Raw genomic sequence first — 13,192 nt, 5'->3', positions numbered from 1 at the left:
AATAAAATATCCATTATAACTGAGCTGGCCATGAATGAGTTAAATACATCCAAAGTTACTTCTTTAAAAAGCTCAGGTTTTCCAATACTAAATCAAATGTGCATCAATTTCTGATTTTAATGGTCACAACAAACAAAAGACATAATCACACGTTTTTAGAGGATATCCTGACTTTCTCTTTCACTTCTAACTCCCCCCCCCACTCTCACCCTTCCCCACAAAGCAACATAAACATTGGTCAAACCAGATGTCTGCTGAAGCTCAGACTCATACTATGTTGCAATTATAAAGCTTGACCATCTATTTTCTCCTTGTTGTCAATCAAAGTGAAATCTTTGAAATCTTTGAAAATACCCAATTGAAAAAAAAGAAAAGTATAACAAGCCTCGCTCTGTTTATCTTGGACACGAATATGACAGTCACTTTTTCTGCCTGTGTAAAAAGTAGGTTTGATAAACACACAGAACATTTGGACAGTCCCTTCAGGGAGTACAACTCATCAGAGTTGGTCTTATTAAATCAGGTAAAAATGGAACAATGACGATAGAGAGGAGAAGTTCTACGAGACAGACATACAGCCCACACACTGCTGGTGTGGTCTAAGCTGTTTATACATTTTGGACACATTCCAGTTAATTTTCATGGCTTAGATTTGTTTGTGCACTGTCTGTTCTTGAAACAATTAAGTAAATCACCATAATAGACTGAGAATCAATCAAAAGCATTTTAGTTGGAAAATACATACAGTATATGATATAGCTTTATATATAATTATTATAATTAAAGAAAAAAACAAGTAATATTACAACAACATACATTTATGCACGTTTTTGTAGCTGCAATGCTGCTGGAATCGAGAAAATTGTACAAATTGTAGTTTTGTAAAATGGCTGTCAATCTATTTATCAGCTTACTGTGCATGTCTGAATATATGACTGATAGTCTTTGGGCCTCATGGGCTGTAAAACACATTTGTCCGGTGACATCATGGTATTCGGGGTCCACGGCTTGCGGTTTCGTGATTTTGTAGGCTCAGTGCCAGAATACTATCAGCCTTTAAGGGCATTTTACCTTCTTTCCTCAAGCACACCTTTTCCTTTGACGAAAAAGATAGTGTCCGCCTGTAGACAGAAAAAGGACACAGGGGATTTTTTTGTAGGACCTGTCAGATGATGAACAAATGCTACAATTGAGCCATCACTATAAAAACAATGGAATTGTAAATAAACGGAAAAAAACCCTTAATCTTACAGATTTTGTCCAGTTTTGTGGCATAGACAGAGATTTTAACCATGGAGTATTTTTGTCCTAACTTATAATAGCTAGAATTTTGCAGACACATATATAAATACTGCTTGCTTTGAATCTATTAAGTCAGAATATTTGTAGATTTTTATCACTGCCCCTCTTGAATTCCTCTACCTTTTAATGTCTTTTTATGTACCATATGTGAGAAAACAGCTTTGGCTCACACTTCTATGTGGCCCCCGAGACCTGATTCGGTTCAGGTCATCCCTCTTGCCTTGTCTCCGGGCTTCCTTCACAGGCAGTCTTGCAAAACTTCCTGACTTCAGATCAAAGTAGGACACAGAAATCCCACAGCTTGGGCGTGCTTGTTTTTGGAGTTGCACCGACAACTTCCACCCCCGACTGTGATCTAATCAGGCTGACGCACATCAAGGGGGTCCATGAGGGGTAAGTTTTAGTGCAGCCCACAATACATCTTCACACTATACAGTATATGAATCACTGGAGGAAAGGACATGGGATTTTTAGCATCCTGCGGGGCTTCTCTTTGAGGGTATATATACAAGTCATGTTGTCTGTGTTTATTTTTGTTTGTGTGTGGGAAGCAAAAGGAAAGTGTTGGATAGATACATAAGTAAACATCCTAATGTACACAGATGCGTCATCAAGATCTTGCTGCAGGATGTCAGAACAGGCAAAAGGAAAAAGAGGAAGGGGTGGTTGCAAATCATTAGTTTAACCTGAGGAAAAAAAAGTCTTGGCAGTATGGAAAGTCAACTATGTTCTTAGGTATCTTTGGTATTGTCAAAGAAATGACTCAGCAAATTACAATGGGTAAGGACTTGGGTCCAGCCCAAAAGACCTGGTTAAGCCTGCTTTAGCTTTGGGGATAGTGGAGTTGTCCTGCAGAATCGATGACACAAAACTCACCACATAATATTCTATAAATTTTCTGAATGTATTCAGTCATTAAAATTATAATTTAACAAATTTTATTTCAAGTACCTAATCAGTTGAAGCGGTGTGTTTCAGTGACAAGGTTGCCTGCCAGCCTGCTAAGTCCATGATTGTTTCCAGACCAACGTAGTTGCCCTTTGGACGCCATTTCTAAGTTCTAGATTAATAGCCAATTACCAGAAGGCAGTTTGTTGAAAGGATGCCGCCAGGAACTACATCTGCCTTCAAACGACCCTGGTGTCCAAACATACTGTAGACTCTGGAGCAAATATCCCTTCACTTTGAAATATCTCCTGAGCTTGCCATGTTCATGTGTGATTTGGTTCTGTGTGTGATTAATGCATGCAACAACAAAAAGAACAGCAGCAGCCGAAAAAAAATTTCCTTGCTGGATTAAAAAGTACAATGAAAATGTTTGGAGTTGGCTCTCTGAACAGTCGTAAGAGAAATGCCTTGGCCATGAAGGACATGAGAATAAAGACAGTATTTTTTTTCTATAAATTTATATATTTTTCTAGCGCATATTTGATGAAATGTTTGATTTATTCTTGTGGTGAGAAATTCTATGGGTTTAGTTCTCATCTGTGTCCTAGTTTACTTCAGCCTTTTGAGGGCTGAGGATGTTTTGACTTTGAATTGTGACTGTAAACATTATGTGAAATCTTACGTTTCTTCTCAGAATGACACATTGGGGAGGCAGGAATGAAAGCTTTTATCGCTTTTCACTCAGCCATTGGCTGGGAGCTTTGTATAAAGCCCATGTGAAAATTCACACTGCAGTCAGTAGTCACATGATTACGCTGTGCACTGAATAGGTCTCTGCACAGTCCAGAAGACAAAATGTAGACATCTTTGTTTTGTTATTGTATTGTGTGTTCAAAGATATATGCCAATATAAACCTACATACAATCAATTACATTTTTGGAGGGTGACGTGTTGAAACAATCAAACATCTTTTCACTAGTGTTCCCAATTATGTTGATGTTGTACATCAACACTGAACTCTCAAAATATATTTATACCAAGATCATTTTCTGGGTCTTCCTGTTGAATTAGAGCTGGTTTAAAATGTTTTGCAAGGTGAAACAATTTTGGTCAAATAAATAATGAAGCGAGGCGTGAAATGTAGACCCGCACCACTATTAACAGTGAATGGCTGCTGCAAGATGTTATAAATTTAAGATGAGGCAGGTTTTTTATTTTGTTGTTTTTTCATAGGCTATAGTGCAATGGATATAACCTGTAGCAGGAACAGTTTTCCCATCATCATTGAGAGAATAGATCTTAACTCATACTCAAGTTGAGAAAATACATTCCTCAGTCTGGATTCACACCAATATTCTGCTCTGACACATGAGCTACTCATCCCCAAAGTATCAGAAGGATAATAGTTATGTAGTTTGCTCAGCTCTATGTAATCAGCATTTCCAAAACCTACAGACAAACAGCAACAGAAGGAGAATCACAAACTCTCCTGTTGTACAGCAAAACTGTTACAGCCCGATCATGCATACCAAACCACTTTGTACTACATGACAAAAACGGACAAACACATTAGGTAAAATATATTCTCTTGTTTGAAGTCCTAATATGAATCATAATTAGGTGTTAGAATTTCTGAGACATCAAATGATACTTAGTCCTTCCCACCTGCAATGTTTCTGCTAAACACCTTACAGCAAGTCCTCATTTTCTGAAGATGGCGATCAAAACTCAGTAACAAAACAAAGCATCAGCTGCAAACATGGTGGCCACGGGCATGTCCAGAGATGCGACTTGGAAAAACTATCTAGGTCACTGTCAAGTAGGAGACACTACAGACCCTATTTTGTGACGGCTTTATCAGCACCATTCGTCTTTTTACATTGTCAAACTGAACAATGGCGCTTTGACCAAAAGCCTGGATATTATCAACCTGTGTGTTAGGAAGAGGACTTTAGATGTTGCCACGTGTCGGCTCAGCCGAATGCCGTCACCACAGCTGTTTCCTCTTCTTACGCTCATATAAAGCAGTGACTGCGATCAACTGATGTCCGCATATTGATCAATAGATCTATTGTATGTCTAGTGATTAAAAAGGTGACATGAATTGTGCATCTTTTCTATGATGACTTTTGTGTTATAGACTTCTACTTTCATAACTGCTTAAATATCATTGGCTGTATCCCTTCGACTTTCTTCTCATTGCTGAATAAAGCGAAAATAGGTCATATTTCTAATTCAATCACTAAAAGTGGACAAAAACATCATAGATAGATCAGATGTCACATCAAAACCCACCTCTAATGATACCATTACATTCATCTGGTAGCTGTGGTCAACCTAAAAAAATGCCTCAGTATTTCAAATGGAAGTTTTCCACATTCATATTATCTGCAATTTCCTTCCAAGGCAGCCTTAGTGGCCATCTCTCTTTTTCCACAGTGGATTGGGACAAATTAGACCTTTGCTTTAATCTCTTGATGAGGTGCTGTTGTGATAGTGGATATCCATAGAGGATGAAGATTAATCGACTTCTCTGATACATTTGTGAGAATACAAACAGTCCCATTTCCACCAGTTCTGTCACAACATGGAATCCAGGTGCAGGGGCCACTGAGTGCATCGGAGAGGCCCGCTATAACTCAATGCGCACTTTACGGCTCGTCATCATGGCTTAGGCCAAGCCGCCAAGTACAACTCTGATCCTTTGGTGTTTCTTCGCGGCATTAAGTTAAATTCCTTGAAATCATGTGTTTTGAATTCAGACAGCTCCCATTTCGATCTTCTAATTGCGCCTGCAACTCTCACGGAGGATTTTAGTTCCTCTTTTTCTGAAAATAATGAGCCATCGAGTTCTCAACATTTTAGAAAAAAGGCAATGAATGGGGCCAGAGGCAGAACTGTAATTTCTTTGGCATGCGCATGTTGCAACGGTTCTTTGATGAGTTTCATCACCACATCTGATAGGAACTAAGAAAACAAAAACACAAAATGCCATTAATCCATAATGATTTTTGCCCCATAAGATTTTTCTAATTGTAATAAGAACAGATACTCCAAAATCGATACTTAAACAAAAGCTACTGTTTCCATTGTGAATTTAAAAAGGAATCCGCAAAAGAGAACAACTATAGAATACTAAGGTACCCTCCGAAAAAAAGATAAATATTATATTCGTAATCAACCCATTATAATTTATGCATCAGCAACAGCTGGCTTAAAGTATTTATGAAATTGTAATTGAGATATCACTGCTCGCATCCGCTGAATATTTATGAGCGAACGTGACGTCATTTGAGAGCAACCCCATTGCAACAGTCTTCCTATACCAAAACATAACCGGAATTTGTTAACCCCACTGTGGGTTCAAATTTGATCTCCCCAAATTTTTCATAGGCTTTTGGAAAGCCTTGTTGTACTATGCACAATGTGCAATCCCACTTTCTGATTATAATGTCCAACATAAATGGTGAATAAGTTATAAAAATAACATATTACATGCCTCTAAATTAATAGCAAAGTTAAAGTCATGGTCCCAAGGTCTAGTTCTTATACTTCATTCATATTCGTGCGGCAGTAGCAGTAGTCTGGGCACAGATGAAAGAGGTGGCCCCATAACCAATTTGCAGTCCTGCCTTCTACAAAACAACATTTACAGTCTGCAATCTGGTCCATGCTTCCATCTCTTACGTTATCAGTGTTCATTGTTGTCAGGGGACCCGTTTACCTGTGCCGCAGTGTAGATAGGTCTAGACTTTATAAGGCTGTGCAGTGCGGAATTCAAGATGTGGGAGCAGTGCTCTGCAAGGCTACAGAATGTAACTATATACAACCCCGCTAGTCTGGCTCTATCAATCAAACCTCACCATCATTGACCCTTTGATGGGATAAACGATTTGAAATCTGACTAAAGACGTTTCATGGCATTGGGGTATAAATCTTGGCCTTTAATTTAATAATGCAGCCTTGGAGGAGTCAGACACCCGCATAGCGATTGGTCAGGGCAAAGGACTCACAGAGGGGAGTCCTTGGTACACATTTCTCATAAGCAGCCCGGGGAACTGGTCCTTTTTGCTTTTGTAACTCACCCTCGTCACTCTTGGTGATAGCCATGATGAACAGTGTTTCAGTTTTCAAACTACCCCCGCTGACATTTCTTTACCTCTTGCTGATTCCACAATTCTTCTTATTCTATTTACCACTGAAGGTTCAAAGGGTTATTCCTGTTTTACAGACCCCTGATTCATTGCCATTTTAATGTGTATTGTTAGTTGGGTGGAGGCACGGACAAACCAGGAGTAATGGCAAGAGCCCAGGTTCAGGCTTTTACTTGATTAAACCAACATAGTAGCCTACTTCATGCTGAGCTTTCTAGGTTGTAGTAATCTTTAAGCAGTTTGATTCATGTTGACTGTGTGTGAAATATATTGAGAGAGAGGTCAAAGCATTGGGTTTCTTTGCTTGTGTAAGATTAGACTGGTTAGTGGAATACCCGAGTGCATGGATGCTATTCCACTCACCTCAATTGGGGAAATTTCCAGTTTTCCCACTTAAAAATAATGCGCAAAAAAATGTTTGCCATTTCTTGCAATTTTTTTTTTACACACAACCTACCAAATAAATGACTAAGAAATGCAACCAAACATTTTAGGCTTCATAGTGTACTTCTGCAAGTGTAACTGTGCAGTTTAAACGCTTCAATATGTGGGTTTTCTTTGGAATCACATCTGTAAAGGAAATATGTTGGTTTTTTGTAATGGTCAGGTGTAGAACAGCAGTATTTTATTCTGCAGTGTTTTACATGGATAGAAGCCTCAAATTCAAATGGAATCTAATTTTTGTGGTATCGTGTGACTTTTAAAGAAAAACCATGACAAAACTCAGTCCTCCATCTTTTATGCATTTCAATCCTCTCTCTGTGTCCAAAAAGAACAAAAGTCAGTAGACCTTTTACATTTTTTTGTTAAGAGTCAGTGGTTTTTAATGCCTACTCTGAGAGTGATTTTGTTATTGTTCTCTAAAATGTCTAAACTGAGACCCTTGAGTTCAAAGGCGGTCTTTTTAATTTGGGGCCTGATGAGGAGACCGGGAACTAATTTGTAAATTTAGTGAGCAATGAAAATTGTCTTTTTAACAAGACTCTCAGTCAAGCAGCATGTCATCACTCTTTAGGAAGTTAACCGACCATCATGACGCATACTGGCTTCGTGTGACCATGTGTGTCCTCATGTGCAACAGACGCATTGGGGGCTGGGTGAAAGGGACTGAACGGATCATTGCTCAGCTGTTGTCCTTTGTTTAATTTGGCACTTTGGCAAGGGTGACCTCATCTCCGATGGCTTCCTCCTGGTCGTGAGGCAGAAGCCCTTTTATCCTCTCATTTGTTTCCAATGTGCATTATTCTGAAAGTTTGCAAGCACTCAAATGCCTGCACTGTGACCCTTAACTAGTGGCCAATCAACATGTCACACAAGACGGTTAATTTCACTAGGCGAAATCATCCTTGCGGAGGGATTATTATGACCACCTGTGGTGCAAAGTGTTCGATAAAAGTTTAGGGAATAAAACAAGGATGGAGACAAAATGAAGAAATGTTTTTTGCATGACTAACACGTTTTTGTGACCAGCACAAACTGTTGTCAAATTGTGCATGTGGGTAAAGTTTTCTTTCTTTTGGCATTTTTAAAGAAGGTAGCAGTTAGAAATGGGCATTTGTGTTGCTGTGGGAATGACCACCGCCAACTTAACGCCCACCAAATCAAAGTGCCTCCTCTCATTCCATTTAAATTCAGTGCAGGATGCACACTGTATAGATTAGCAAATAAAAAGCACAGGATTTCTCAACTTCAAATAAACTTCCAATTAAGCGGCAAAACCGCATGTCATTCTTATCCTAAGCAGGGCTTTTAAGTGTCAGGCACTGCAAAGAATGAAAAAAAAAAACATTGAAGTTAGTATTGTTTTTGAAATGGAGTATTTCTCACAGCATCTGGTAAATGTATTAACATGTGCAATCCAAATTATTTAGCCACTATTGTGTTTATAATAAAAGGCATGCCACAAAAGTCCAATAGGGAAAGTCACGACTTCTATTCCATGCCCCATTAAATAAAATCAAACATTTTATGATGCTTATAGTTAAATTTCATGGTATTTTCGGAGATGAGACAACCTCCCTTTAATTGTGCGTATACTGCTATTGCTATACATTTTATTTCTAGTCTGACTATATTATCTCGGGAGAGATTGAACTAGGAAAGCCAGAAGAGCTTTACATATAACTAATAATGAAATCTTTATTTGCTCTGTGCTTTGTTCACCCTCCTAAAGAAGCACTCAGGTCTTTATAATCCCAAAGATGCATTCAATCTAACATTGACTCCGCTCAAAAGAAAAAAATAAAACAGTGTGTCTGTGATTTCCTCTCAAATTCTTAACCAACGTGTAACATTAAGGGGATTTTATCCACCCACCTTTTCCATGTGGTATACTAATAAGACACAGAAAAAAAACATTCAGCTCTTTCAATATCAGATTATTGCCACAATGTAACACCTCAGGCCTTTTTATCCTGGGCTGCCCTCAAAGTTTGCAAAGTTTGACACAAGCTAGTCTTTCATTGTGATTGGGACCAGAAGCGTGACGCTGGGGGTAAAAGTTTGCATGTCAGCCAGCTGTGTAACAACATCCGCGAAAAATCTCTGGGAAAAAGGAATCAAATCAGATTTGGGCTGACAAGGCAATTGAGGACTCTAATAAATGCTTTAGGGCCAAAGGTAGTTTTGATTTAATAAAAGGAATGAATGATGGAAATGTCTCTTTCCACAAATAGGGGATTTATTGTGTTAAAATAATTTTTGGAACCGTACATTGCTCCTTGGTATAATATTTTGTTACCTATAAAAGTTGTAACATTTGTAAATTCTCTTTAGGGTCATTCAATTGAAATAATAAAAACAGAGAGGTGTGAAAAACATGGATACTCACTACACGACAGCGTTGTATTGGTTCTTTTGAACCCTGAATTACACTCAATTAAGTTGGCCTGTGTGCGTATGTGTGCGTATGTGTGTGTGTGCATATGTGTGCGTATGTGTGTGTGTGTGTGTGTGTGTGTGTGTGTGTGTGAGAGAGAGAGAGGGAGAGAGAGAGAGAGAGGGAGAGAGAGAGAGAGAGAGAGAGAGAGAGACTGTGACTTTGCCCACAGTCAGATAATAGAAAATGACTTTAAAGGTTAAAGGAGCGATCTTAACTATTTTCCAAGTTTAATCATGCACACTAACCATTTGATGGAGTTCTCCCTTCAACTGGAAAGCGTTCCTGTTCATTACCTAAAATGGAACAGCCCACAAATCAAGTGTGGCAGATCATTTCTCCCTTCTACCAAGAGGAAGGTGCATGTGAATTAGGTATTTATTTAGCTGGAACCCTTTATAATTCTACAGGTGGAAATGAAAACCTTGTGGAGGAAGTATGAGGGACACAACACAAGATTACGAGATGGCTGGCTCTTTCTCTTTTGGTCATCGCTGAAGGAGAAGAACATGAAGCTCATATCTGCTTTTGGGTAAAGCTAACAAAGTGCAAATTGTACAGTATGTATGTTTGCTGAATGTCTAGAGTATTTTTTTCCTTCCCATGCTGTAGTTAAAATAACTATTTGAATGTTTAACTCCAGGGGTCATTAACCTTGAAACTCTAAGGTAACGCTACTAGGTTGACGCATATGACAAATTTGCTCAAATTACCTTTATTTGTATCTCATTATATATAATTAACAGTAATGTTCATATCAAGACACAATCATGTTAAGAATTTCTCACCGAAAATGGTTAAGAATGATTAACAAGGTAGGAAACTAGGTAGGCTAAATAATAGTTTATTTTCAAAGTATCGGTTTTCCAACACACAATCACAACGTACGATCACTGGTGAGCTATTTTTAGAACAAGCCCACGGGCTGCTTGCGGTCTTGTGCGGTCATGCTGGTGACCCTTGTCCAAGAGTTAGCTTGAGGAATTTGTGGCTAAATTACAAAAAGCAGGAACAAAGAATGTGCTGTTCATTTATTTGAAAGGTTCTTCATGGGCGACACATAACAGCCAACAACAGTAATCTCTTGCTTTACCACTCCAATCTCTTCATGAAGTGGCTAACAAAGTGATGATAAGTCTGAATGAGACTGCTGCTCTCTGGAGAAGTATTTCTTTGCAGTCCATCACTCTTCCAGTGCACCAGGACTGAAAACTTTTGGTCGCAAGGGAGCAACGTTTAATCATATTTCAGGTTGGAGCACATTGCCAGGCCTGGACAAAGTGCAGGGAGGTTAACAAATGTGATCATTATACCTAATGCTTTCACATTTCCCTTTAAACAACTAATTGCATGTGTAGAATGTAACAAGTGGTGTGTCTGAAAACGTTAACTTGGGTTTTTGGTTACAGCATTGTCTCATGGTGAAAGATTTATATTTTAGATTCAGGTTTTAACTCTGAGCAGGTGGAGGGTGGTGTGTTTTTCTTCTCGTGACCAAACACATTCTTGAGTCTAATTCATCTTGGAGTTCTGAGGTATTTTTTCTACAAGAACTTACAGATGTGTATTGTGTGCATTTATCATTGCATCAACTTCAGTAGTCAAAACCATTTAAATTAATCTTAAAGGCCTCTCGATTATCTTATTAAACAGTTTTGTCAAAGAGCCGATTTGAAAATCGAGCGAGAGCGAGAGAACGCCCTTGAATTTGACATCTGTGCTGTAAATGTTGTAGATTTGATGCCTGAAGGATATCCTCTGCTTTGATAAAAGAAAAAATATATCTTGGTTGACACTATGCATTGAAGATGTCAAACTTATCACATGGAAAGCCGTTCAGGACCATATTCAGTCGTAGTGTGCTTGTTTTGCAAGTATCTTTCATAAGTGCAAACAAGAGGCAATATTTTGGTTGTGGTGACTTCAAAGACATTGGTTTGGCCACTTTGCAAATGTAGCACACAAAAATCCACAGTCGGTCACAGAAATAAGACATTTCTGACATGTGCTGAGTGCTTCTTTCTGGCTTTCATATTTGGGGACAGCAGCAGCTCATCTGTAAGCACGTTGGCTTTGGAACTGGATAGTGGTTTGAATCCAATTGAGGATAAAACTACATAACAGCTGATTGTTCGAAATATGCTATTGTACCCTTCTGACTATAATTGAGGTGCTCTTGAGCAAGCCCCCCCTCTCCCCCAAAAAGCTCAGTCTAACAGTCTACTAAACTGAATCTGTGTCAATATTGATATTACGACAGACAGTGAGGTTGCACCTGGTATGCATTTAATTTTTCTACATTCTATTGTGTGCGTGTAATACAACATAAATGACAGTTAGCGTCCATGGCCTGTTGAGCAACTTGCTCGTTTGAAGGAACACAGGCCTTAAGCAAAACAGTCCGACAATGATGGAGGGGGGGGAAAAAGCAACAAAGACACACAATAAAATGGAAACAAGCACGTTTTTAATTATTCATTGCCCCTGAACTGTGAACTCAAATTTTTCCTTGAATAATAGAATTGAAGCCACATCCTTTGTGAACCTGTCTCACAACAAATGTATCCACACGCCATGTGTATCCAAGAAACCTTCTTATTTAATGCTGACTCCTTGCTTGCAAGCGGACTAGAGGTCTACAGGTCTGTCTAACATTAGGACCACTGGGAGAATATGAAAAAGCTCTGAAAGGAAAGAAGACAGTAAAGTCTGTGTATCTTATAAAATATAAAAAGGTGGTCAAGAAAATGAGCCAGATTTTTATTGCTTTTCACAAAAGAGAAAACAAAGAAAAAAGGAATAGACAAAAGTGAATTTGCCAATCACCAGGTAAGGCTTGATTTATGTCACCTACGCTGTCATGTTCATTATTTTTATGACCAAACCAAAGGCGGAAAGCAGATGACTCCCATATAAAGTAGCAAGACCACTGTTCGTTTCGTGTTCCCAACCACAAGTTTCACATTTCCAACTGTGAGTGAGTGAAGACCGTGTCTTAAAAACCGCATCCTCAAAAGTCTCCTAACCGTAACCACGTGGTCATTATTGTAACCATGGCGACCAACCTGATTTAAACTATGGAGAAGTTATGCTTAAGAACGATAATCTTTCCCAAAGCCGAGGCAAGTCCTTTTTGTACTTTAACACAACCAAAAAGTAACTTGAGACACCAGATGGGGTTACTTCACGCATCAACATTCAGATCCGATCAAACCGGCAGTGTCGCCTGCTGTAGCCATTTGGGTGAAGACCACAAACATCCTTCCCAACAAGGAATGCGTTCTGCAAGTCCTTTCCTCTTCTTTTTGAGTTGATGCAGTCCAGGCAGTGCTGATCAAACTGCTGGCACGGATGCATTTATGAAAAATCTCTCTGGGGGGCATCTGGCTGTTTACAAGCTTGCTTTTCTGACACCTGCGTTCTCATGAATTCAGTCCAGAATCCAAGTTCAAACAATGCTGTCCCTCTCGTCCAATTGAATGTTTTTTCTTTTGCAATAGCTATGTTGGAGCTTGTTTGATGTTGGACGAAAGGTGTTGAAATATAATCTCGCCTATGCCGAAATTGACTTAATCACCTCACTTACACTTAAAAGTATGTGTTCCATCTAGACATATTTGTGCTTTATGCATACTACTTCTATTATTGCATAGAATAGACACACAATTGACTGAATGAAAAGCAAGCAATTAATCAAACGCAAATATACATCACTTTAATCGTCTTGGAACATCAACTGGCCAGTTGCATTCAGCATGTGTGTTCATTTCCTGACCATCAATCACACAGTTCTCATGGCTCCAAACACATCAGCAGTGATAATCACGAAATTGGAGGAAACCAAGCATTGACTCATTGTGACTCAACTATCAATCAAGAGGGAATTATAAAAAAAAAAAGGCAGTAAGCACTATAAGGCCCGTTATTGCTAATCCCCAGAAAAATAATTAAACATGAATTTAATGTTTT

The 13,192-nt window shown here is 38.8% G+C and overlaps 1 protein-coding gene across 1 annotated transcript in view; it reads right to left on the bottom strand.

Annotated features, from left to right (window-relative positions):
- Window positions 1-744: 744 nt before the first annotated feature.
- mfsd8l1 (major facilitator superfamily domain containing 8-like 1) overlaps window positions 745-13,192 on the bottom strand; it is a 304,788-nt gene continuing 292,340 nt past the window's right edge. Inside the window, exon 22 of the transcript XR_015067941.1 lies at window positions 745-1,121. The gene's annotated coding sequence lies outside the window, so the exon portion shown is untranslated. The remainder of the gene's footprint in view (window positions 1,122-13,192) is intronic.

Source organism: Syngnathus leptorhynchus, chromosome 13 (genome assembly GCF_054491065.1).
Source record: "Syngnathus leptorhynchus isolate UIUO chromosome 13, UIUO_Slep, whole genome shotgun sequence".
In the NCBI taxonomy this organism is placed as follows: Eukaryota; Metazoa; Chordata; class Actinopteri; order Syngnathiformes; family Syngnathidae; genus Syngnathus; species Syngnathus leptorhynchus.
The sequence above is the reverse complement of the archived record's forward strand: the minus strand, read 5'-3'. Positions and strand labels throughout refer to the sequence as shown.